This window comes from Amblyraja radiata, chromosome 1 (genome assembly GCF_010909765.2).
Source record: "Amblyraja radiata isolate CabotCenter1 chromosome 1, sAmbRad1.1.pri, whole genome shotgun sequence".
Classification (NCBI taxonomy): Eukaryota; Metazoa; Chordata; class Chondrichthyes; order Rajiformes; family Rajidae; genus Amblyraja; species Amblyraja radiata.
The window spans coordinates 160,751,018-160,777,024 of NC_045956.1; the positions used below are offsets into that span (position 1 = coordinate 160,751,018).

The 26,007-nt window shown below is 45.7% G+C and overlaps 1 non-coding gene across 1 annotated transcript; it reads left to right on the plus strand.

The window, feature by feature from the left end:
* The first annotated feature begins 16,054 nt into the window (after nucleotides 1-16,054).
* On the plus strand, nucleotides 16,055-16,246 carry LOC116983127. Its single transcript, XR_004414618.1, has one exon. It is a non-coding gene; the product is annotated as a U2 spliceosomal RNA (small nuclear RNA).
* The last annotated feature ends 9,761 nt before the right edge of the window (nucleotides 16,247-26,007 follow it).

The following is a 26,007-nucleotide window of genomic DNA, read 5'->3' on the forward strand; positions in this document are numbered from 1 at the left end:
GAGATCTGGGTGTCCTTGCACATCAGTCACTGAAAGTAAGCGTGCAGGTACAGCAGGCAGTGAAGAAAGCTAATGGCATGTTGGCCTTTATAACAAGAGTTTTTAGGTACAGGAGTAAAGAGGTCCTTCTGCAGTTGTAAAGGGCCCTGGTGAGACCTGGAGTATTGTGTGCAGTTTTGGTCTCCTAATTTGAGGAAGGACATTCTTGCTATTGTGGGAGTGCAGCATAGTTTCACAAGGTTAATTCCCGGGATGGTGGGACTGTCATATGATGAAAGAATGGAATGACTGGGCTTGTATTCATTGGAATTTAGAAGGATGAGGGGATATTAAAGAAACATATAAAATGATTAAGGGATTGGACAAACTAAATGCAGGAAACATGTTCCCGATTTTGGGGGAGTCCAGAACCAGGGGCCACAGTTTAAGAATAAGGGGAGGTCATTTAGGACTGAGGAGGAAAATCTTTTTTACCCAGAGCATTGTGAATTTGTGGAATTCTCTGCCACAGAGGGCAATGGAGGCCGATTCACTGGTTGCATTCAAAAGAGAGTTAGATGGAGCTCTTAGGGCTAGCAGAATCAAGGGATATTGGGAGAAGGCAGGAATGGGGTACTGATTGTGGATGATCAGCCATGATCACATTGAATGGCGGTACTGGCTCAAATGGCCGAATGGCCTACTCCTGCACCTATTGTCTATGTTAACAGTGGTCATAGGACTCCTGCTTAGAAATTCAATAATGTTTAAGATTCTCTGGCTAAAACGATCACAATTCTCTTATAGCAGAGGATTTTTTTAACTTTCTAGTAATCTCTTTTGTGATAACCAGCTTGGAGCCATCTATTATTTCATGGTTATGCTCCAGTCCACATTCCTTAACTGTGCTCCTTCAGTGATCAGTAAGTTATTTTGTGGAGCAGTTTTTGCTCACTTTATAATGCAACAATCCACTCCCAGTTATGGATAGAAGAAGCCAGGACCTTAGCAACTGAGGGCAGGTAGAAAAGATCCTAAGATCCAAACCTCAACATTTTCACCATGGGCAGTTTTTGAGTTATAGTGTAATACAGCATGGAAACAGGCCCTTTGGCCAACTTACCCTCACCGATCAACATGTTCCATCTACAATCGTCCCACTTGCCAGTATTTGGCCCATATCTCTCTAAACCTGTCTAATTGCTTCTTAAACATTGCGATAGTCCCAGCCTCAACTACTTCCTCCAGCAGCACAAACCATACACCCACCACCCTTAGCGTGAAAAAGTGAGCCCACAGATTCCTGTAATATTTTTTTCCCCCCTCACGTTCAACCTATGCCCCATAGTTCTGTATTCCCGTGCTCTGGGCAAGAGACTCTGTGCATCCACCCGATCTATTCCTCTCATGATTTTGCACAGTTATTTTAGAGTGGTGGTAGATATTGCTATAAAGTTAGTGTTAGAAACCTCGTTTATTTCATTCGGTGCACTCGATGTGACCTCCTGTACATCAGCAAGACCAAGTGTAGACGAGGTGACTGTTCCTCCAAACACTTGCAAAAGCCTGCTGCATCTTCCGGGTGTGAACCATTTTAACTGCCGTTCCCATTCCCAAACCAACCTTTGTGTCCCTGGCCTCCTCCAATGCCACAGTGATAGGTGCAGGAGTAGGCCATTCGGCCCTTCGAGCCTGCACTGCCATTCAATATAGATCATGGCTGATCATCCAACTCAGTATCCTGTACCTGCCTTCTCTCCATACCCCCTGATCCCTTTAGCCGCAAGGGCCACATCTAACTCCCTCTTAAATATAGCCAATGAACTGGCCTCAACTACCTTCTGTGGCAGAGAATTCCAGAGATTCACCACTCTCTGTGTGAAAAATGTTTTCTTCATCTCGGTCCTAAAAGATTTCCCCCTTATCCTTAAACTGTGACCCCTTGTTCTGGACTTCCCCAACATCGGGAACAATCTTCCTGCATCTAGCCTATCCAACCCCTTAAGTTTCTATAAGAGCCCCCCTCAATCTTCTAAATCCTCCCCTTCTTTTTCCCTCCTCCATCCCAGCCCCTATCACCCATATTCCTCTCCCTGGCTTTACATTTCACTCCTCTTCTCTCCTTATTTGACATCCTATGTTAGAAACATAGATACATAGACAATAGGTGTAGGAGTAGGCCATTCAGCCCTTCGAGCCTGCACCGCCATTCAATGTGATCATGGCTGATCATTCACAATCAGTACCCCGTTCCTGCCTTCTCCCCATATCCCTTGATTCAGCTAGCCCTAAAAGCTCTATCTAACTCTCTTTTAAATACATCCAGTGAATCGGCCGCCACTAATTCACAATCCTCTGGGTGAAAAAGTTTTTCCTCATCTCAGTTCTAAATGGCCTCCCCCTTATTCTTTTCCCCTTTAGCCTTCGTCCACCCATATTTCAATCAAACCTCTCCTTCCCCCGGTGCCCGGACATGGCGCCGACAGACAAGAAGCCGAAGCAAAGAAGTCGAAGTCAAAGAACCGAATCGAAACGAGGCCGCAACGCCAATAAACAGAAAGAGTCCGAAGACGAAACGCCTGCTAACCGAAAGGATGGGACGCCTAAATGCAAACTAACCGAAAGGGCGGGACGCCTAAAAGCTAACGAACCGAATGGGCTGCGTCGCCTAAAAGCAAACTTACCAAATGGCCGCTGTCAAAACGCCACCTACCCGAAAGGCGGCGTTGCCTGCAGGCCAAAGGACCGACTGCCGCTCAACAGAAACGTCCAATAACGGACATGACATTGCCGGGGGGCGGGAATGTCAATGATTGCTCCTGTCCCCTGCATCCATCACATCACTGTGAAGGCATGAACATTGTCCCAAACCTCCGCTCCACCCGACCCGCAGCCCACGGAGGGTGGCCGTGGGAGACTCGGGGCTGTCCCGAGGGATGCGCACCTTCTGCTGTTTACAACTTGGTGCTTGGGTTCAGATTGCCCAGTCACCTATGGCTTGTGTGGGAAAATGAATCCCAAGCTCCCGTCTCTCCCTTCTCTCTCTCCCTTCTCTCTCTCACTTCTCTCTCTCCCTTTTCGCTCCCTTCTCTCTCTCCCTTCTCTTTTCTCCTCTCTCTCCCCTCTTCTCTCTCCTCCTCTCTCTCCCCTCTTCTCTCTCTCCTCCTCTCTCTCCACTCTTCTCTCTCTCCTCCTCTTCCCCTCTCTCTCCCTTCGCTTTCCCTCCCTTCTCTCTCTCCCCTTCTCTCCCCCGTCTCACAGAGAAGGGAGAGAGAGAAGGGAGGGATAGAGAAGGGAGATAGGGGAGCGTGGGGTTCATTTTCCCACACAAGCCATAGGTGACTGGGCAATCTGAACCCAAGCACCAAGTTGAAAGTGGCCGAAGTTGTGCATCCCTCGGGACAGCACCCAATCTCCCACGGCCACCCTCCGCGGGCTGTGGGTCGGGTGGAGCGGACAATGTTCATGCCTTCACAGTGATGTGATTGACGCGGGGGTCTGGACCAATCGCTGACAACTCCCGCCCCCCCCCCGGCAATGTCATGTTGGACGTTTCTGTTGAGCGGCAGTAACTATATCCCATCCTCTTTGCCATTCTTGTATTCTGAAACGCTTCTATTATTGCTGTTTCATAAGGTAGGTAACACGGATAGAGCCTCTAACTGAACATCATATATTGTTGGCAAAGACCATTTAAACAGCAGCAGTTACATTAATATGTCAGAAATCATAAAATTGATATATTTCTTAGAGTATCTTCACAACTCAACATACGACAAAATCAGTTTCATGTCATAACTGCAGACCCTGGTGATTTAATCCAGATTTATATTTTGAATTCCCTGGCTACTACGGTGGGATTCAAATTCGTGGCTTCAGATCAATAGTCCAAGTCTCTGGATACCAGTCATGTAATTTATCCATCATGCTTTCTCTCCGCTGTGTGTTGCACAAAGGATAAAAAGTCCAGGGTGCCTAATGTATATGACGTGTCAATACAGCCCTTCAGCAACTCCTGGTTTCCAACAACACCGTGAAAGTGCTGCTGGAAATGATTACAAATGTAAATATAAATATATCTTGTTTGTTCCCTGTTTACCTGTGGCAAATGCGTTTCAAAATCTAGTCATCGGGAATAGATCGGATAGATGCACACAGTCTCGTGCCCAGAGCCGGGGAGCCGAGAATCAGAGGACATAAGTTTAAGGTGAGGAAGGAAAGATTCAATAGGAACCCGAGGGGTAACTTTTTCACACAAAGGGTGGTGGGTGTTTGGAACAAGTTGCTGGAGAAAGTAGTGGATGCAAATACTATCGTAACAATTATAAAATCATTTAGACGAGTACATGGATACGACAACATGTTTAAGAAGGAACTGCAGATGCTGGAAAATCGAAGGTAGACAGAAATGCTGGAGAAACTCAGCGGGTGCGGCAGCATCTATGGAGTGAAGGAAATAGGCAATGTTTCGGGTCGAAACCCTTCTTCAGACTGATGACAGGTTTAAGGGCTTGTCCCACTTGGGCGACTTAATCCGCGAGTTCTGGCGAGTTTGCCCTCGACTCATACTCGCAGCATGGTCGACACAAGGTCGGTCGTAGGAGGTCTTTGTAACTCTCCTTTATGCTTGAGAGTAGTCCCCGCATACTCGAGGCCTCAGCTAGGTCGCGGCGTATTTTTCAACATGTTGAAAAATGCCCGTGAGTAAAAAAAGGTTGCCATGGAAAAAATCGATACTTTTTTTTACTCGTAGATTTAGTTGTAGTAGGTCGGCTTGTTAGTCGTCGGTAATCGAGGGTAGTCGAAGGTAATCAAAGGTAGTCGTAGATAGTCTTCATCATAGTTGAAGGGAGGTTGAAGAAGGTCGTCTTCACTCTCCACTATTCGGTGTCCAATTTTCCCGAAGTTAGTCGTAGCTAGTCGGTTAGTCTCCAACATAGTCGAAGGAGGTCTTCAACACAACATTTTTTCAAACTCTCCTAAGCTCTTCTAAACTCGCCAATTAGGTCGCCCAAGTGCTAAAAGCCCCTTTAACGGGATATGGGCCAAGTGCAGGCAGGTGGATGGACGAGTATAGATGGGACATGCTGGTCGGTGTGGGCAAGTTGGGCTGAAGAGCCTGTTTCCACGCTGTATGACTGTGACTCAATCTGTAGGTAGATAATGTGTGAAGAAAGTAACATTATTAAAATGATATTACCCCACAGCCAACCACCAACTGAGAGAGAATGTCTGAAGAGGGGTCTCGACCCGAAAGGTCACCCATTCCTTCTCTCCAGAGTGGCTGCCTGTCCCGCTGAGTTACTCCAGCTTTTTGTGTCTATTTTCGGTTTAAACCAGCATCTGCAGTGCCTTCTTACACATCAACAGAGAGAGAGTCTTGGATTGTAAGTGTGGGTTTGCACAAAGATAGCAGTGGTGCATCATAATTGTCTGAGGTGTAAGGAAAGGAAAATGGCCCATAGGTGACATAAATAGTAAATTGTTATTCAATGTGCTGGGGTAGCACAGCGTGTCAGGCAGGACCTCTGGAGAACATGGATAGGTGACGTTTCAGGTCAGAACGTCCCGAATGTCTGAAGAAGGGTTCCGATCCTAAACGTCACTCACCCTCTAGAGATGCTGCCTGACCCGCTGAACCTTAAGCATTTGGCTGGTGGGACAAATGATCCTGAAACAGGTTGAAGGCTGGAAACATTGAATTTACAGAACTATGGAGCAGGCCTTTTAGCATTTGACAATGGTTGAGGTGTAGACTCCTGTTCAGCATTGTACATCCTAAACGTAAACGTATCTTAAACGTAAATGATCTTTTCATTTCACTGCACATCTCGTATGTGTATGTGACAAATAAACTTGAATTGACTTGACTACATAGAAACATAGACAATTCGGCCCTTTGAGCCAGCACTGCCATTCATTGTGATCATGGCTGATCACCCACAATCAGTAACCCGTGCCTGCCTTCTCTCCATATCCCTTGATTCCGCTAGCCCCTAGAGCTCTATCTAACTTTCTTTTATATTCATCCAGTGAATAAACCTCCACTGCCTTCTGTGGCAGAGAAATCCACAAATTCACGACTCTCTGGATGAAAAAGTTTTTTCTCATCTCAGTTTTGAATGGCCTCCCCTTAATTCTTAGACTGTGGCCCCTAGTTCTGGACTCCCCCAACATTGGTAACATTTTTCCTTCATCTAGCTTGTCCAGTCCTTTTTATAATTTTATATGTTTCTATAAGATCCCCTCTCTTGCTTCTAAATTCCAGTGAATACAAGCCCAGTCTTTCCAATCTTTCCTCGTATGACAGTCCTGCCATCCAGGAATGAACCTCGTGAACCTACATTGCACTGCCTCAATAGCAAGGATGTTCTTCCTCACACTAGGTACACAATCAGTAACACATTTGGTGTTTATTGTTGGCACTTAGTCAATATGTACAAATTTGTATATGGCTACAGTTCCAGGAAATACATTGGCGTTTGGGTGATCTCCCTCCGACAGTGAGGGCCTCGCTGCACTAGCATGGCATGCAGGGATCTCACAGGCTTTAGCCTTACATTGGGTTTTCATCCCTTAGTCAAATAATTTGTGGCCTTGCTCAAAACGGACTATTTTCTTACCATGGACACACAGTGTTGGAGTAACTCGATGGATCAGGACTGGAGGTGATGGATGGGCAATGTTTCAGATCCAGGCCCTTCTGCAGACAGGTAAGTGTCTGAAGAAAGGTCCCAACCTGAAACTTTGTCTATCCATGACCTCCGGTGATGCCGCCTGACCCGCAGAGTTACTCCAGAACTTTGTGTTCCACTCAAGATGTCAGCATCTGTAGTTCCTTGTGTCCTCATTCTTACCTTCCTGTGATTATGTGGTTATCACAATAGTGTCTGTTTCGAGGAATAGTGTCCGTTTCATGGCTCTGGATGGATTCTGTACATCAGTAATTTCACCTGCAAAAGCTGCGGGGAAGTTTCACCTGAAAGATACTTCAAAAGCCTGCAACTGGAGAAGCCTTTAGTGTTAGACAAGAGATGGTGGTGAAGGCAGGCACGATCGTGCCTGGAACATGTGTAGGAAGGAACCTGCAGATGCTGGTATATACCGAAGATAGACAGAAAGTGCTGGAGTAACTCAGCGGGTCAGGCAGCATCTCTGGAGAAAAATGATGGGTGCCATATTGGGTCAGAACCCTTCTTCAGACTGAAAGTGGGGGGAGGGGATGGGACATGCTGCTAGGGTTAATGGTGGAGGCAGATGAAATATTTAAGAGGGTTTTAGATAGGCAGGAAATGGTGGGTAGCGATCTTGTTCAGGCAGATAAGATTAGTTTATCTTAGTATCATGTTCAGCAAGGACATTCTGGGATGAAGGGCCTGTTACTATACTATATTTTTCTATGGTCTAAGCGTTTTGAGGTTAATTGCTAACCAGATGAAGATGGTAGATAAATGTAATGCTTTTGAACAGTCCCTCATGAAACATGTTTGATGAATGTTGAATGAAGTGGAAATATATTATAAACCCGTCAGGAAATTCATTCCCTCTTTCCTATTTAACTTCATCACTCCAATATCTCAATACCTGACTTAACCCAATTACACTGTATTTCACCTCAGCTGTAAGGATCTTGATTTGACAGCTAGTTTCTCCAAACTTCACCTTGAAACACTCCAGGTTTGAGAGAACGATATCTTCTGGGTTTTTAAGAAGGAACTGCAGATGCTGGAAAATTGAAGGTACACAAAAATGCTGGAGAAACTCAGCGGGTGCAGCAGCATCTATGGAGCGAAGGAAATAGGCAACGTTTTGGGCCGAAACACTTATTCAGACTGATATCTTCTGGGTCCTAGGCTGGAGAAGAGGGCGATATCTGTTACTCGTGCCCAGATCAGAGCAGTGGGCTTAAGAACTGAGTATGGTTTGATTCGGGGTTTGAAGTTCAATAATGTGATGCATGTTAGTTTTGCAAATAATTAAACAGTGCAGAATATACATTGGATTTGGGCATTGTCTTCACAGGCATTAGTTAATGCAGAGCATAATGACACAAATCTCATTGAAATGCATCATTAGTTTTTCGTAATGATTATCATCAGTGTGACTCTTCTGGTTCTGCTCCATAAACAGGAGTAGTGATGACAGCATTAGGAAGATTACCACAACGCCAGACAATGTTTGGGGTTAAATTAACACCAAAGAGTACAGTGTCCCCCTCCCTGACTCTCATTGTGATGAAGGGTCTCGACTCAGAACCTCTCCTATTCCTTTACTCCAGAGGTGCTGCCTAACCCGCCGAGTTACTCCAGCATTTTGTGTCTATCTGCAGTCATTTAAACGTGCTTGGCTCAATACACTTTTATTACATCGTCAGGCTCGACAATCCTCCAACATCAATCCACTGGAGAAAGTCATCAGCATTAATCCAATACCAGAATTCTGTAGATGCTGGAACTCTGAAGTAAAGACAGAAAAAGCTCAGCAGGTCAGAGAGGACCTGTGGAGAAAGAAACAAAGTTGGCATTTCATCAGAACTCAAGCATTGTTAGATACTAACCCTAAATATAATTCTGCTTCAGTCACCACTGATGCAGTCATACCAGCTGAATGTTTTCAGCATTTTCTGTTTTACTTCTTTGATTTCTCCTAATTTGAGGAAGGACATCCTTGTGATTGAGGCAGTGCAGCGTAGGTTCACGAGATTGATCCCTGGGATGGCGGGACTGTCATATGAGGAAAGATTGAAAAGACTAGGCTTGTATTCACTGGAGTTTAGAAGAATGAGGGGGGATCTTATAGAAACATATACAATTATAAAAGAACTGGACTGGCTAGATGCAGGAAAGATGTTCCCAATGTTGGGCGAGTCCAGAACTAGGGGCCACAGTCTTAGAATAAAGGGGAGGCCATTTAAGACTGAGGAGAGAGTTGTGAATTTATGGAATTCCCTGCCACAGAGGGCACTGGGGACCAAGTCACTGGATGGATTTAAGAGAGAGTTAGATAGAGCTCTAGGGGCTAGTGGAATCAAGGGATATGGGGAGAAGGCAGGCAGGGATTATTGATTGGGGACGATCAGCCATGATCACAATGAATAGCGGTGCTGGCTCAAAGGGCCGAATGGCCTCCTCCTGCACCTATTTTCTATGTTTCTATATTTACTTTTCTAATTCTCTCAATTGTTCCGTTGTTGCTAAATGTAAAGCCCCCAGTGTCTTGCTTGAGGGGCATTTTGTAGGGTTGACACCACAAATGTGCTGATCCCGTCTTTCCGATGCTTCATTGATACTTTATTGTCACATGTGCAGTAAATTGTAAAAGTAAAAACAAAATGCTTTGTTTTGCACACAACCCGGTAAAATCGTACAGCAGACCTCACCTCTGCATTACGCAAGTGTCGCCATGTGTCTGGCGTTGACAAAGGTGCAAACATTCCCAGAGCAATCCTATCTACCGCCTGTGGCAGGAGGCCCCCCTCCCCACCAGGGCCCACCTTTGTTCTCGGCGCCCCCTGCTGGGTCCCCCCCCCATTGTTCTCAATTGTCCACCTCACACTTGACGCTCCACCTCATTCTCGGTCCCTTCTCGCTCTCGGTGTCGAGGGTCCTGTTGACGCTGGTGGCTCGGGGCCGAGAAGTGGGCGAGCCGGTCATTGCTCCATGGTCCGTGGTGGGTGGGTCCACCGCGATTGAGTTCCCGGACCGTGGAGGTTTGTCGGGCCTACTTGCCGGGACGCTACTGCTTCCCACCATCAAGTATCACCTTGAATAGCCTTTTGGACAGTAGTTGATCAGAATCAGCAGCTTTGGTTTGCTTTACTTTCCGCCCACTAAAGGCTGACTCCAGATGTCCACCATGGCCAGTGCTGAAACCAACTATCTCAGGAAAGCCTGGGGATGTCTTCTGCTGCCTTCAACTTCTGTGTTTCTCAGTTATTTGCTGAGAATTATGAGCTGACATACATCCTCTATAAAGCACATCCTGGTGACAGTCCCAATGTTTATGATATCCCTCTGGCCAGTGGGAACTCATCCCAACTCCAATTCGTCAGCTGAAGCCAGGAAATGCCACAACAGGTTTAGTTTTCGTTGCGTGCTAACCAGTCAGCGGAAAGACAATACATGTTTACAAAAGATCCCTTTACTGCGATGAGGGAATAACGTTTAATACACGGTAAAGCCAACAAAGTCTGATCAAAGATAGTCCGCGGATCCTTCATCTGGACTGTTCAGCAAACTGATGTCCAACTCATAGCCATAGAGTGATACAGTGTGGAAACAGGCCCTTTGGCCCAACTTGTCCACAACGGCCAACATGTTCCAACTACACTAGTCCCACTTGCCTGCGCTTGGTCCACATTCCTCCAAACCTGTCCTATCCATGTACCTGTCCAACTGTTTCTTAAATGGTGGGATAGCCCCAGCCTCAACTATCTCCTATGGCAGCTTGTGCCATACACCCACCACCCTTTGTGTGAAAAAGTTACCACTCAGATTCCTATTAAATCTTTTCCCCTTCACCTTGAACCTATGTCCACTGGTCCTTGATTCCCCTACTCTGGGCAAGAGACTCTGTGCATCTACCCAATCTACTCTTCTCATGATTTTGTACACCTCTATAAGATCTCCCCTCATCCTCCTGCGCTCCATTGAATAGAGACCCAGCCGACTCAATCTTTCCCTATAGCTCACACCCTCTAGACCTGGCAACATCCTTGTAAATCTTTTCTGAACCCTTTCAAGCTTGCCAATATCTTTCCTATAACATGGTGCCCAGAACTGAACACGATAGTCTCACCAACATCTTATACAACTGCAACATGACCTCCCAACTTTTGTACTCCTTACTCCGGCTGTTGAAGGCCAAAATGCCAAAAGCCTTTTTGACCACCTTATCTACCTGCGACTCGACCTTCAAGGAACCATGCACTTGTACTCCTAGATCCCTCTGCTCTACAACACTACCCAGAGGCCTGCCATTTACTGTGTAGGTCCTGCCCTTGTTCGACGTCCCAAAATGCAACACCTCACACTTCTCTGTATTAAATTCCATCAACCATTCCTCAGCCCACCTGGCCAATCGATCCAGATCCTGCTGCAATTGTTCACAACCATCTTCACTATCTGCAAAACCACCCACTTTTGCATCATCAGCAAACTTGCTAATCTTGCCCTGAATGTTCTCATCCAAATCATTGATGTAGATGACAAACATTAACGGGTCCAGCACCGAACCCTGAGGCACACCAGTGGTCGCAGGCCTCCAGTCCGAGAAGCAACCTTCCACCATCACCCTCTGCTTCCTTCAACTGAGCCAATTTGCTATCCATTCAACTATCTCTCCTCGGATCCCGTGCGATCTAACCTTCCAGAGCAGCCTACCATGCGGAACCTTGTCGAATGCATTAAACACAACATCTACAGCTCTGCCCTCCTGGACCTTTTTGGTCATGTTTTCAAAAAAAATCAATCTGATTTGTGAGACACGACCTCCCACGTACAAAACCATGCTGACTACCCTAATCTGTACAAGGTACAGAATTACTCTCCAGTAATTTTCCAACTACAGATGTTAAGCTCACCAGCCAATAGTTCCCAGCATTTTCCCTGCAGCCCTTCTTGAAAAGAGACACAACATTTGCCACCCTCCAGTCTTCCGGCACCTCTCCTGTATTTAAGGACGACTCGTAAATTTCAACCAGGGCTCCTGCAATTTCCTCTCTCATTTTCTGCAATGTCCTCGGATATATCTGATCAGACCCTGAAGAAGTCTGTGTAAATGTTGTCCGGTTTGTTTAATGTGGGGGGAGGGGGGAGGGGGTCGGGGGTCGGGGGAAACTTTTTTCCCATTTCTTACCTTGCTGGAGATGCGATTGTTTTCCGGATCACATTCTCCGGTTGCTCTGCGGCCTAAATCGATGGAGGTGGAGGCCTCCTCGGACTGACTTTAAGCCCCACCGTGGGGCGTGGACACAACATCGGAACCGATCCCTTGCCTGGGATCGCTCCAACCGCGGCCTGTGGACTTTACCATCGTGAGCTCTCAGTCTCGGGAGAGGCCAGTCAGAAGCTCCAACGACGCAGAGGCTCGACCAGCCCCGACGCGGGGTCCGATCGCTGGCGCGGGGAAGCTCACATCCCCCCGATGCAGGAGCTGATCAACCCAATGCGGAGGGCCCAAACCCCGCTGGCCACGGGAGTCACGATCGTCCCGTCAACGGAGGGCTCGAGGCCCCTGACCGCGGGAGAACAAAGAAGGGAAGAGATTTGAACTTTTTTTCACCTTCCATCACAGTGAGGAATGTGGAGGAGTCACTGTGGTGGATGTTTATGTTCAAATGTGTTTTGTGTGTTCCTTGCTTTTTATTTGTATGACTGACTTGGCAAATGAAATTCCTCGTATGTTGCAAAACATACTTGGCTAATAAAGTATTATTGTGATTGTGATTGTGATTGTGATTGTGATTGATTCCCAGTAACCGTCAGGTTCTTGAACCACACTGCACAACGCCAACCACAACCCCCTCTGAGCAGCAATGATCTAATGTGGACTATGTTAAACATAGAAACATAGAAAATAGGTGCAGGAGTAGGTCATTCGGCCCTTCGAGCCTGCACCGCCATTCAATATGATCATGGCTGATCATCCAACTCAGTATCCTGTACCTGCCTTCTCTCCATACCCCCTGATCCCTTTAGCCACAAGGGCCACATCTAACTCCCTCTTAAATATAGCCAATGAACTGGCCTCAACTACCTTCTGTGGCAGAGAATTCCACAGATTCACCACTCTCTGTGTGAAAAATGTTTTTCTCATCTCGGTCCTAAAAAATGTGTCCCCCTTATCCTTAAACTGTGACCCCTTGTTCTGGACTTCCCCAACATCGGGAACAATCTGCCTGCATCTAGCCTGTCCAACCCCTTAAGAATTTTGTAAGTTTCTATAAGATCCCCCCTCAGTCTTCTAAATTCTAGCGAGTACAAGCCGAGTCTATCCAGTCTTTCTTCATATGAAAGTCCTGACATCCCAGGAATCAGTCTGGTGAACCTTCTCTGTACTCCCTCTATGGCAAGAATGCCTTTTCTCAGATTAGGAGACCAAAACTGTACACAATACTCCAGGTGTGGTCTCACCAAGACCCTGTACAACTGCAGTAGAACCTCCCTGCTCTTATACTCAAATCCTTTTGCTATGAATAATAATAATAATAATAATAATAATAATAATAATAACTTTATTTATAGAGTACTTTAAAACAACCACAGTTGCAACAAAGTGCTGTACATGACTGATCATGGACAAGAAATTATTACATGACAATACAAAACCTTAAACGAAGGACTAAAAACGATAAAAATTAAAAAACATTAAAAGCACTAAAAACAGGAGCAAAGTCTCAAGCAGTGTCGAAAGCCAAGGAATGCTAACATACCATTTGCTTTCTTCACTGCCTGCTGCACCTGCATGCCTACTTTCAATGACTGGTGTACCATGACACCCAGGTCTCGTTGCATCTCCTCTTTTCCTAATCGGCCACCATGTTGCACTATGTACTCTGGCTTTGGACTAATATGGTCTGGCATCCGAGTATTACTGATGATTAATTTATTGTTTTACTATTTGTGTGTTATTGTGTTAATAGGCCCGTGAAAGTAAGAATTTCATTGTTTCATTGCCAGAAGGTATGAGAATTAACGCACTTAACTCCTAACTCTTAACAGTTGTTCTGCCTGGATAGCACGAAAAATAAGGTTAATACTTATTGTCCATGTACGAGTAATTATAATAAGTAATTAAGTAATAAGTAATGTAATAACAAAAAATAAAAAATGTATTTACTTAGTGGTAATAATGAACCCATTTGAATGCTAATAAAACCATGTCTAATGCACCTCCTGCAGAACAGAAGAAGATGTGATATTTTTCTTTACAAAACTAATTTTACTTCGGAGTCACGTGAGTGACTACGTGAAGAACCCGCTCAGTGCGCAGGCGCGGCATTACGCCAGCAGTGGAACAGCGGCAGCGGGAGCTAGGCACTCCCGCAACAGAGAAACGGACCGTCAGGTAAGTATCCTGAGGTCGGGTTTCTTTTACAGGGGAGCCCCTTTTTCTGCTTGTGTTTTACAGGCAGAGAAAAAGGCTCTGGAACAAAACTGTCCCCCGTTCGAGGAGGAACGTTTCCCGTCGGGGGGAAGGGGGGCAGCAACAGGCGGTAGGAGCGACCCGGTGTTCCTCTATTCCCCGACACCGTGCCGAGCCCAGCCCGCTAGCGGGCTGGATGTATAGCCACCCGAAGAGGCATCCGGCAGGTGTTCCCGATTTGGGACGGGACGTCTCTCCACCCGCACGGGGGGAGAGAGAGCCGCCTGAGCCGCTGGAGCGGCTCTCGGTGCAGGTGCCTGCGAGACGCGCTGCTTGAGGGGCGCTCTCGCTACTACAAGGCACAAAAGCTCCAGAAGAAGGCGGTAGGAACATTTAACCGGGCGTTCCGCTATCCCCACACCGCGCCGAAGCCAGTCCCGCTAGTGCCTGAGCTGCGGGCTGGATGTTCAGCCATCCGAAGAGGCATCCGGCCGGTGGCTTCCGACTTGTCGGAGGGGACGTCTCTCCACCCGCAGGGAGAGAGACAGCCGCCTGAGCCGCTGGAGCGGCTCCTGGAGCAGGAGCTCCTGCGAGACACGCTACGTGAGGGGCAGTCTCGCTGGAGGGTTCAGGCATACCCTCCACAGTGCCTAGGCACTGCCCATCGCTTCCTCCTTAGTGTGGTTAGCTTTGGGGTGACCAGTGGCTGGGCTGGTCATGAAGAGGGGTCACTGGCTGAACAATATCGGGAGTATGCTTGAGGTACAGGATCAGGAAGAGCTGCTGGGTGTGGCCGCTATGTGGCTCCACCACTAGCGAGATGGCTTTTCAGTCTCAACTGATGGCCAGCTTACTACCTGTCTTTTCCAAAAAACCTCTCCAAGACAGGTAGCCATGAGGCGTTGGTTTTATCACGCCTCCCCTAAATTGCATTTACTCAAAGTGCCCGCCATTATTGGGGGATACATTGAGCAGCGCATTTAACCTAAATATTTTAAAAATGCATTTGGTACCCTGACGTCGGCTATCATGTCCACCTGCTCATTCCAGAAGGGCAGGGTAGTATGGCAAAACACCTGACCCTACTGTTCAACGGTATACCTCATAACTTCTGAAATGAACTCACAAACCTGCCCTCAATCTATGAAATTAACAGGACTATGAGAACGCCGACCTCATAAGCACAGATCCTGCTACCTGGCACTTACCAAACCAGTCCTAAAAAACTGGACGAAGTGTTCAAACTATTCGGCACAAGAGGGCAGAGTCTGGAATGAGCACCACACTAAACCAGACAGCAGTACCTCTACGTGTCCACCAGGGGCGTCTACCTCATGGTACTGGTGAAAGCTCGGGGCCTGCATGCCAAACCTGTAGCATTTTAGGCCACGGCCCAGAGCAGGCCCCAGGGGAAAATGTGCCACCCCCCAACAAACATCGTCCCTACAAGAACAAGGAACCATAAACCGAAGAAAACAACAATGAAGACAGATAAGTATGGTTCCTACCATCACATAAAGGTTAAGGGTTGTACTAACAAGGGGTGGATGAATCACGTCTGGTTAGGAAGCTATCACTCTTGGTAGTTATATACCAAAAAATAAATACAAGGGGAATAGAATTAATATCTTGCCACCAATTCAGCAAGCACCCCAAGTGGTCTACCCTCCCACGATGGTGAATGTCGCACCATCGTTGATAAACCACTTGAGTATTTCACCAGGTATACCCATTCATGGGATTTGTAACTACTACCATGGATCCAAGGATACTTTATGGTAGACATCGACCTTGAAGATGCACACTATTCAGTACCTTCTCATATAAGTTTCGGATATACCGCAATTACCTGGATGGAGTAACCATGATGAGCGTTGCGGCATTTAAGTCAAAGTTATCCAGAATCAACTAGCCCTGACACTTAGAAACATTCCGTCATGGCATGTCTATATATTAACGACAAACTATCCTTGGATACAGCTTTAGCTGCATCGCTTCTCGGCCTTTTGGCTAAGATCAAGTGTAGTATCTGTTCTTATCAGTTTAATAATCTGATACGTCCCTTATCTAGGGACCATATATTAAATTGAATTTTGGAACAGGGAGATGGAATAGGGGCTTGCTCCGTCCACTCCACGCATCGACCCAGTATTGCAGTGCCTCTGGGAACGGTGCACAAAATATATATCCAGATATTTACGTTGACCATCCACAACGTTGTTATCTGGTATTCATTAAGACTATCAGTCATGGTGCATTAACCACCAATCAACTACGTGGCAAAGTAATTGGGATATAGCAGCATTACCAGCTACTGAACTTTGTACCTTTCCTATGAGCTGAGATACTAGTGTTCAAAACTATCTCCATACCTGTAATATGGGGGCAAATGGATTAATCTGTAGTGTTATCATGGAATTTATCGGCAGGAAGGATTATGGTTGTACACTTCCACCTGTTTTGAGTAACATCTTATGTGTCCTGATGTGTTACTGAGCTTGTAATACTTAATGCCAATATGAATTGACTTAAACATGTTATATATTAACTTACTTAATTCTAGTGAAGCATTTGCTCAGTAATCCACCAAATTTGCATGTTCGTTTATAAGATAACAACATCAGTGGTGGCATGTACCAAACCACTTGGGCGGAGAACATCGATATTAGGGGACAATTTATTAACAATTGGAAACCGTATGTCGTCAAACATGTTTGACCATCAGTAACTCACCTATCAGGTGAGCTAAATACTGTAAACATACATTTAAACCAAAAATATTTGCTGAAATCACTAAGCAATATGGACACCAGATATCGATTCCTTATATCCAATTAAATCACCACGTACTAACTTACGTCACATGAAACCAATCTCAAGGCAGCGGCAATGGAGACATTCCCGCGTATTGAGGGGTGGGGGGGAACTTAATCTCTATGTTTTCCTTTCCTTCTACCTCTTCAATAGGTACTACGGCTTCATCAGTCGGGTACTACGCAAATTACAGTGGACCAAGTCCACAAGCATGGTTCCCAGTGATCCTCGACATGGTCATTAAAAGAATTGCAGAATTGGGAAGACCATTGCTGTGCTTGGATCAGGAGCACTATCAACCTGATGACAGCATTCCGTCGCATATCCTAGGGAACATACCTGAGGAGCATCAAGAAATGGTACACTGTTTCCAAAACAGGAATTACACATTCAACTATAACAAAAAACTGTACTGGAGCTCCTGGCAGGTCTTCACCACAATGAAGGACATGTTCTGTTAGCCTACTCAACTTGGGTACCGCTCACTGGTGATCAGATACAGGAGAGGTATATCAATCCATTCCCCAGAAATAGGTACACCCAAATTGGGATGTCAGTGAAATCCTGACATACCTTAGGGGATGATCACCAGCCAGGTCACTCACCCTGGAACAGCCTACCCTGAAGATGGACATGCTGGTGGCCTTACATCAACACAAAGAGCCAGCTCTCCCATCTACTGCGATGGGACAACATGGTTATAACACCAGATAGTGTCACATGCCCATTCAAGGGTTGGCCAAACAGAACAGACCAGGAACATCAGGTCCAGTCATGAAATTCCGGGCATACCCACCTGAACCACATTTTATGTGTCATGACCCACTTAGAGATCGACACAATAAGGAATACCGAGGGAGAGGAAAAAGCCTTATGGGTCAGCCACAGGAAACCTCATGGTCGGGTGACGAGCTAAACTATCTCTAGTGGCTCAAGCAGGTACTGGGAGTTGCTGGAGTAAATACTAACGTGTATAAAATCTTATTCCACCAGAACAGCTTCCACGTCAGTAACTAAGAGGATGGACGAGCCTATGGACCACATCCTGGCTACTGCAGGGTGGTCTAGGGAGTATACGTTCCAAACTTTTATAACAAACCACTGACAGAACCTGTATCGTTTGCAGAAAAAGAATCTGCAAAAAATATATAATTTAAGCCCGGGGGAGCAATTGGTCTTGTTGTAGTTAATAACACCATTATTGTTTTTACAAACAGATTCATGGTTGATTACGATAACATACTTCCTCCCTCGAATGACTTCGGCAGCGAGTGAAGTATGAACTGTTACACGGTTTGAAATCACAGAGCTTTGAAGTCTTCACGTAGTCACTCACGTGACTCCGAAGTAAAATAGTAAGATTAGACGAGAACTTACCAGTTTGAAGTTTGATCTGTATTTTATGAGGAGTTACGATGAGGGATTACGTGCCCTCCGCTCCCACCCTCATTATATGGATCAAACTAATAAATTGATGTCTCCTTATCTTTACTATGTTTACTTCAAATAACTGTGTCTATCTGTGATTCCACACCGCTGCTTGGAAGTATGCCGCGCCTGCGCACTGAGCGGGTTCTTCACGTAATCCCTCATCGTAACTCCTCATAAAATATAGATCAAACTTCAAACTGGTAAGTTCTCGTCTAATCTTACTATTTTACCATTCTGGGGTACAGGACAGGAGCTCAGATTCAAGATGTTTAACAGCCTGAACATGCCAACATCTGTAGCAAGGAGCTGCAGAAACTCTGCTTATTGTGAGACTTGCTCTGCAGACACCCCTTCATGCCAGCAGTCTTGTGAGAAGCAGGTGGGTGGGCGAGTGGGAACTGGCATTCGGAACACATTGCACTTTTCCCAGATTTCACAGTATAGTCCCGAAGGAAGAGTGTAGATTTAAAAGAAAAAGTAAACAGTTTCATGTAAGTTATAATTTTGAGTCAGATTTGATGTCTGAATGTGTTCGTGGCAGTACAGCTCATTCTGTAAGGGGGAATAAAATGGGTCCATTACTGTTTGATGTATAAGTGAAGTTTTCGGGTTGATATACTGGAGCTGAAATTCAATCAGCTTGTTTCTATTGCGACAGTGCTACGAAAAGAGGTCACTGACTCCTGTGGCCTACCAGCATTAAAGGCCCTTGTTGTGGTAGAGAGAGCACCGATAGTATTACATCTTGATCAACAAATGACTGATAATATTTTGCTGCACATCTTTCAGGCCTCCAGTTTGATGACAAAGCACGGCCCACATCCCACATCCATTATCTGCCTCCCTCCCCGAGGCGAGAGCATCAATAACGCACTCACTTCCTGCTGCATGGATGCTGCGTCGCTCTGCTGCCGAGGACACTGCCGATAGCTCATGGGCATTTCCATTCAACTCACATCATTAGAGAGCCACCCATCGTTCACAACTTCCTCGTGCCCTGGCGGCTGGCTGACTCCCACACTTTCCACGAGAATGCCAACATGTCCTCTGTTATTCTTCTTGTGTCCCTTGTATTTTGTGGATTGGGAATGCAGCAAAATTAATTACTTTTCCTTAGATTCCGTTACTCTGTGCGATCCTGTAATTTCACCCAGTCAAGTCAAGTCAAGTCAAGTCACATTTATTTATATAGCACATTTAAAAAACAACTCTCGTTGGCCAAAGTGCTTTACATTTGTTATAAGAATAGTATAAACAAACAAACTACATACATATATACATATAGCCCTCGCTCAGTGGACGTCAGGAAAGGCTTGGGAGTATAGATACGTTTTTAGTCTTGACTTAAAGGAGTCGATTTTTTTAATTTGGATCCTTTCTAATTTCATGGATTGGGAGTGCAGCAAAATTAATTACTTTTCCTTAGTTTCCATTAATCTGTGCGATCTCCTAATCTCACCCTGTGTTTGATGCCCATCTCAGTATTACCACAGGAGATTATTTTTAAATTTTCCTTTATGTGCTTCCTTTTGAAATAAAGACGGTTCATCACTCTCCGATTACTCGCCCAAGTTGTATTTAAAAAAATTCCCACAGAATGAAGTTCCTGGCCAGTTGTCGGGAGCAAGAATAAGTTGCTATTCCTTCCCAAGCAACCGGGATGCTGAGCACCACAGATCGACTGTTTAATAGGTACCAGGAGTCATCTGCAAACGATGCTGCAGACACATCCTCCCTGTCTCTGTATTTTAATGCCGCACTGATCAGAGCACTTAACTGGTAAGATGCCACTGGGACATGCGTTAATACAGCGTATATTAATATGGTTTAACCCATTAATTACCAATAGCAAATTTACTCCCAATTCAAATGATTTGACTTTAAAACATAAAACATAGAAAAGTACAGGAAGATACACACAAAATGCTGGAGTAACTTAGCGGATCAGGCAGCTTCTCCAGAGAAAAGGAATAGCTGATGTTTCAGATCGGAATCCTTCCTCAGATCGCAGAGAGAGTTCTGGGTTCTGACCCGAAATGTCACTAATTCCTTTTCTCCAGAGATGCTGCCTGACCCGCCGAGTTATTCCAGCATTTTGTGCCTACCTTTGGTATAAACCAGCATCTGCAGTTCCTTCCTACACATAGAAAACGTAGATCTGAAATATGGATATTAAAGAAATCGAGGGGTATTAAGATAAGGCAGGAAAATGACATTGAAGTGGTGGTTCAGCCTGGGTCTTGTCGAATAGTGGAGCAGCCTGTGGGTTTGGAATGCTTGCTCCTGCTCCTACTGGTGATGTGACTGAAACATCAGGCAGGGACGCCTGGCGTGGGCCATCATCATAGTCGTTGAACCTCTCTGTGGCAGTGCCTTTGAGGGTGGTACAGGGGTAATATAAGGTACCACACAATGTGGTGCACAGTGGCACAGCGGTAGAGTTGCTGCCTCACAGCGCTGGAGTCCTGGGTTCAACCCTGACTACAGGTGCTGTCTGTACAGAGTTGGCTGCACACGTTCTCCCTGTTTACCTCCTGGGTTTTCTCTGGGTGCTCTGGTTTCCTCCCACACTCCAAAGATGTAGGTTTTATTGGCTTTGGTAAAAATTGTAAATTGTCCCTAGTGTGTAGGATAGTGCTAGCGTACACGGAACTCTGGCCGGCACCGGCACGGTGGCTGAAAAGCCTGTTTCTGCTCTGTATCTCTAAACTAAACTGAACTAAACAATGGGAAACAAAACAGCTGAAGACTGATGAACTACAGAAGTTAAACAGAAATTAAACTGTTGACAAAACTTTGTGATTGGGCTGTGATTACATCATGATTTTAAATAGTAAATACACATAGTACTTTGCAAAGTGTGTTGGCTTCATCAATGTTTTACACCAGGGTAAATATCAGCATGTATTCACTTCGCTAGGCGTCTGTATTTCCATCTGGAGAATGACATACAAGCCTAATCTTTATGAAATATTAATAAACAGACTGTGATCTTCTGTACTTATTGATAATAGGTTCACCACAAATCATTCTGCCGCGCAGGTTCACCTTAGCTTTGGAGGAAAGACGACTGCATTAGTCCTTCCTCTCTGGTGTGCTCCGCTTTCCTGAAGTGCTAATGGGCTCTGGTATTTTGGGTGCTGCTCCGTAGATTTCCTTCATTCAGGAGCTCAGACTATATGAAAGTTGTCTTGCTTATTAGTGTTGCATTGGCAGCCTTTCCACGTATCTACTGTGGCCTTCGTCTCACATTTATCTGGGCAATTTCAAGGTACAAAATTCTTAAGGGGTTAGACAGGCTAGATGCAGGAAGATTGTTCCCGATGTTGGGGAAGTCCAGAACAAGGGGTCACAGTTTAAGCATAAAGGGGAAATCTTTTAGGACCGAGATGAGAAAAACATTTTTCACACAGAGAGCGGTGAATCTCTGGAATTCTCTGCCACAGAAGGTAGTTGAGGCCAGTTCATTGGCTATATTTAAGAGGGAGTTAGATGTGGCCCTTGTGGCTAAAGGGATCAGGGGGTATGGAGAGAAGGCAGGTACAGGATACTGAGTTGGATGATCGGCCATGATCATATTGAATGGTGGTACAGACTCGAAGGGCTGAATGGCCTACTCCTGCACCTATTTTCTATGTTTCTATGTTTCTATGTAATGGTTGGAAATCCACGTGTGAGTAGCACACACTTCCATTATAGATGAGGCTCTCACTAAGGTCTCCTCGATATCCCACAGCTCCGCTCTTACTCCCCCTCCCCCAATTCGTAACAAGAACAGAGTCCCCCTTGACTCACCTTCCACTCCATCAGTCGTCGCATGCAACATATAATCCTCCAACATTTTCACAACTTCCAACGAGATCCCACTACTATCTCCACATCCTATCTCCACCCCTTTCTGCTTTCTGCAGAGATCGTCCCCTCCGCAACTCCCTGGTCAACTCGTCCCTTCCCACCCAAACCACCCCCTCCCCAGGTACTTTTCCCCTGCAACCGCAGGAGATACAACACCTGTCGCTTTACCTCCCCCCTCGACTCCATCCAAGGACCCAAGCAGGCTTTCCAGGTGAGGCAGAGGTTCACTTGCACCTCCTCCAACCTCATCTACTGTATCCGCTGTTCCAGGTGTCAACTTCTCTACATTGGTGAGACCAAGCGCAGGTTCAGCGATCGTTTTGCTGAACACCTCCGCTCAGTCCATCTTAACTTATATGATCTCCCGGTGGCTCAGGACTTCAACTCTCCCTCCCATTCCCAATCTGACCTTTCTGTCCTGGGCCTCCGCCATTGTCAGAGTGAGGCTCCAGTGCAAATTGGAGGAACAGCACCTCATATTTCGCTTGGGCAGCTTACACCCCAGCGGTATGAACATTGACTTCTCTAACTTCAAATAGCCCTTGCTTTCCCTCTCCATCCGATCCTCCCCCTTCCCAGTTCTCCCACCAGTTTTACTGTCTCCGCCTACATTCTATCTTTGTCCCGCCCACACCCCTGACATCAGTCTGAAGAAGGGTCTCGACCCGAAACGTCACCCATTCCTTCTCTCCAGAGATGCTGCCTGTCCCGCTGAGTTACTCCAGCATCTTGTGTCTACCTGTGAGAAGCATACAGTATGTTGGCTTTGCGCCTGTACTGGCTGGGAGTTTAGAAGGATGGGCGGGGGGGGGGGGGGGATGATGGGATTTCTACTAAACCAACTGAATAATGAAAGGTCTAGATTAAGTGGATGTGGAGAGGATGTTTCCAGTATTTGGAGAGTATAGGAACAGAGGGGATGGCATCAGAATAAAATTAAGTATCTTTAGAATGGAGTTGAGGAGGAATGTGTTTTGGCAGAGGGTGATGAATCTGTGGAATTAATTGACACAAACAGCTGCGGAGGCCAAGTCATTGGGTATTTTGAAGCGAGATTGATACGTTCTTGATTAGTAAGGGGATTACAGAGCCCGCGCCTACCAGCCACTATCCTACACACTAGGGCTCTGCAGAGGGTAGTGAGGGGAGCAGAGAGGATCATTGGCGTCTCCCTACCCTCCGTACAAGAACTGTTCCAGAGCCACTGTCTGAAAAAAGTCTGTCTGAAAAAAAGCTCAGAGAATTGCTAAGGACAAACTGCACCCCCTCCACATACACCTGGATCTCCTGCCATCAGGCAAGAGATATCGAAGCATCAAAGCTCGGACTACAAGACTGCTAAACAGCTTCCTACCACAGGCTGTGAGGCTGCTAAACAGTCACTCTGTACTCACAGCCACTTGATTCTGCGGCTTGGCACGGACACTTTAATAACTGGCACTGGCCACTTTAATAACTGGCACTGGCCACTCAAATCAGCTGCCCCGGACATTTTTATGATTGGTTTATTGTATTTTAACGTTGTGTTTTACCTGCTTTTAACTACTTATACTGTTCCATCAGGGACTGGATTGTTTTTAGTGTTATTATGTGTGAAATGTTTTAAATTTCACGTGCGATGCTCCGCTATTCCCTGGGAAACGTCTTTTCATTTTGCACTGTACAACTGTTGCTTGCAAGATGACAATAAAGGTTGATTAATTGATTGAGGGACAATTTTGTTTTACAGAAACCAATTAACCTACTAACCTGGTGGAGTGTGTGAGGAAACCGAAGCACCCGCAGAAAACTCACCAGGTCATGGGGAGAACTTACAAACTGCATACAGATAGCACCCGTAGTCAGGATTGGGACTCTGGCGCTGTTAGGCAGCAATTCTTCCGCTGTGCCACCGTATTGCCCCTAAAGTTCATAGGAAAAGGCAGGTAAACGGGGTTCAGAGGGAGAAATAGATCAGCCATGATCGAATGGTGGAGCAGACTCGGTGGGCTGAATGGCCTAATTCTGCTCTTATGTCTTATGGTCTTCTCAGGAAGTTAGGGCCAGGGTCAACCCTAAGGCCTTCCAGGATTGTATTATCTTGAACAGAATTGAAGGGCAATTGGAGAGATACCCACTGACCTAAATTGGAAAATGGATTCAAGGCAGAGGAACAATTATGATCAATAATTCAGTGGTGCATCGAGCTTGAGGGTCTGCAGAGCAAATTCCTGCTCCTATTTTTTCTTCTCAATGATAAAAACCACGTTAAATGTAAAGCATTATAAAAATCTTGCAATCTCTGAAACTGTTCACCATTCTTTTAGCTAACCTTTTGGTCATAGACTCAAATCTTTCTGTCAAACCAAAAAAGAACAGCTTGAGGAACTTAGCATCTGTTGGGGTGGGGTGGAAGGAATTCTTGACGTTTCAAGTTGAGACCCTGGACTGAACTTCACTGGCATTTAAAGGGCTGCAGATCCTGATTTCTGTGCATGTACCATGAAACACAATGGTTTGTGAGTTACCGATGGACTGAGCTCTCTGAATCTGTCAGGTGGAACATAGAATACACAACGTAGAACAGCACAGCACAGGAACAGGCCCTTCGGCCCACAATGTCCATGTTGAACACCATCTTTCCTGAGCATGATCCGCATCCCTCCATTCATTGCATACCCGAAAGTCCCCTATCTAAAAGCCCTTGAAACTCCACTATCATATCTGCCTCTATCATCACCCCTGGCAGCAGACTCCAGCGCCCACCATTCCTGTGTTAAAAACATGTCCTGCACTTCCCCATTAAACCTTGCCATTCTCACCTTAAAACTCCACCATTTACTCCACCATTTCCTCACAAGAGTTCAGCGGTGAGGCGCTATCCTGCTGGCATTCATGATAAACAATCTCCTGGATGAACTCAGCGGGTTGAGCAGCATAAGTGGAGTGGGAGTGGGAGTGGAAGCGGGAGCGGGAGTGGGAGCGGGAGCGGGAGCGGCGGGGATTGTGGAAGGACTTGTTAATGTTTCTGGTCAAAACCCTGCATCAGGGCTGAGAACGTCCAGGTTCAGGAACAGTTTCTTCCCTACAGCCATCGGGCTATTAAACACTCTAACCTCCAAATAAGCTCTGAACTACATACTGTAGACTTGGGGCCATTGGTTTCGTCTTTTTGCACTATATTTGTTTGTTTTTATGTGTGCGTGTGCATGTGTGTGTGTGTGTGTGTGTGTGTGTGTGTGTGTGTGTGTGTGTGTGTGTGTGTGTGTGTGTGTGTGTGTGTGTGTGTGTGTGTGTGTGTGTGTGTGTGTGTGTGTGTGTATATATATATATATATATATATAAGACTTTCTTTTCATTTTTATATCATTTACAGAGTACTATATTTACATATTTTGTTGTGCTGCTGCAAGTAAGAATTTCATTGTTCTGTCTGGGACATATGACAATAAAACACTCTTGACTCTTGAGAATGGCGAGGAAAGACAGCCAACATAAAGATGAGAGGGGAAGTGGTGAGACTGGGGGGGGGGGAGGGATTCACTTCCGAAGGTTAAAGCTGGTGCAGGATATGGACACCATTGATTACAATGGAGAGTGAAGGTTTATGGATTAGGAGGCAAGTTATTTTCAATTATTTTGGTTTAGCTTGAAGTTTTTAATTATTTATGTGCTTACGTTAATTTTACTTATTGTTTAAATTAATTTTTAATTGAATTGAATTGGATCTCTGAATGTCAGAGACATTTTAAAGTTATTAAAACGACCTGGTTGTTTCACAGCTAGCACCTCCGCCACCTGTCGTAATCTCCGAGAAAGCTATGATACAGAAGGCAGCCATTAAGTCCATGCCAGCCGAGAATG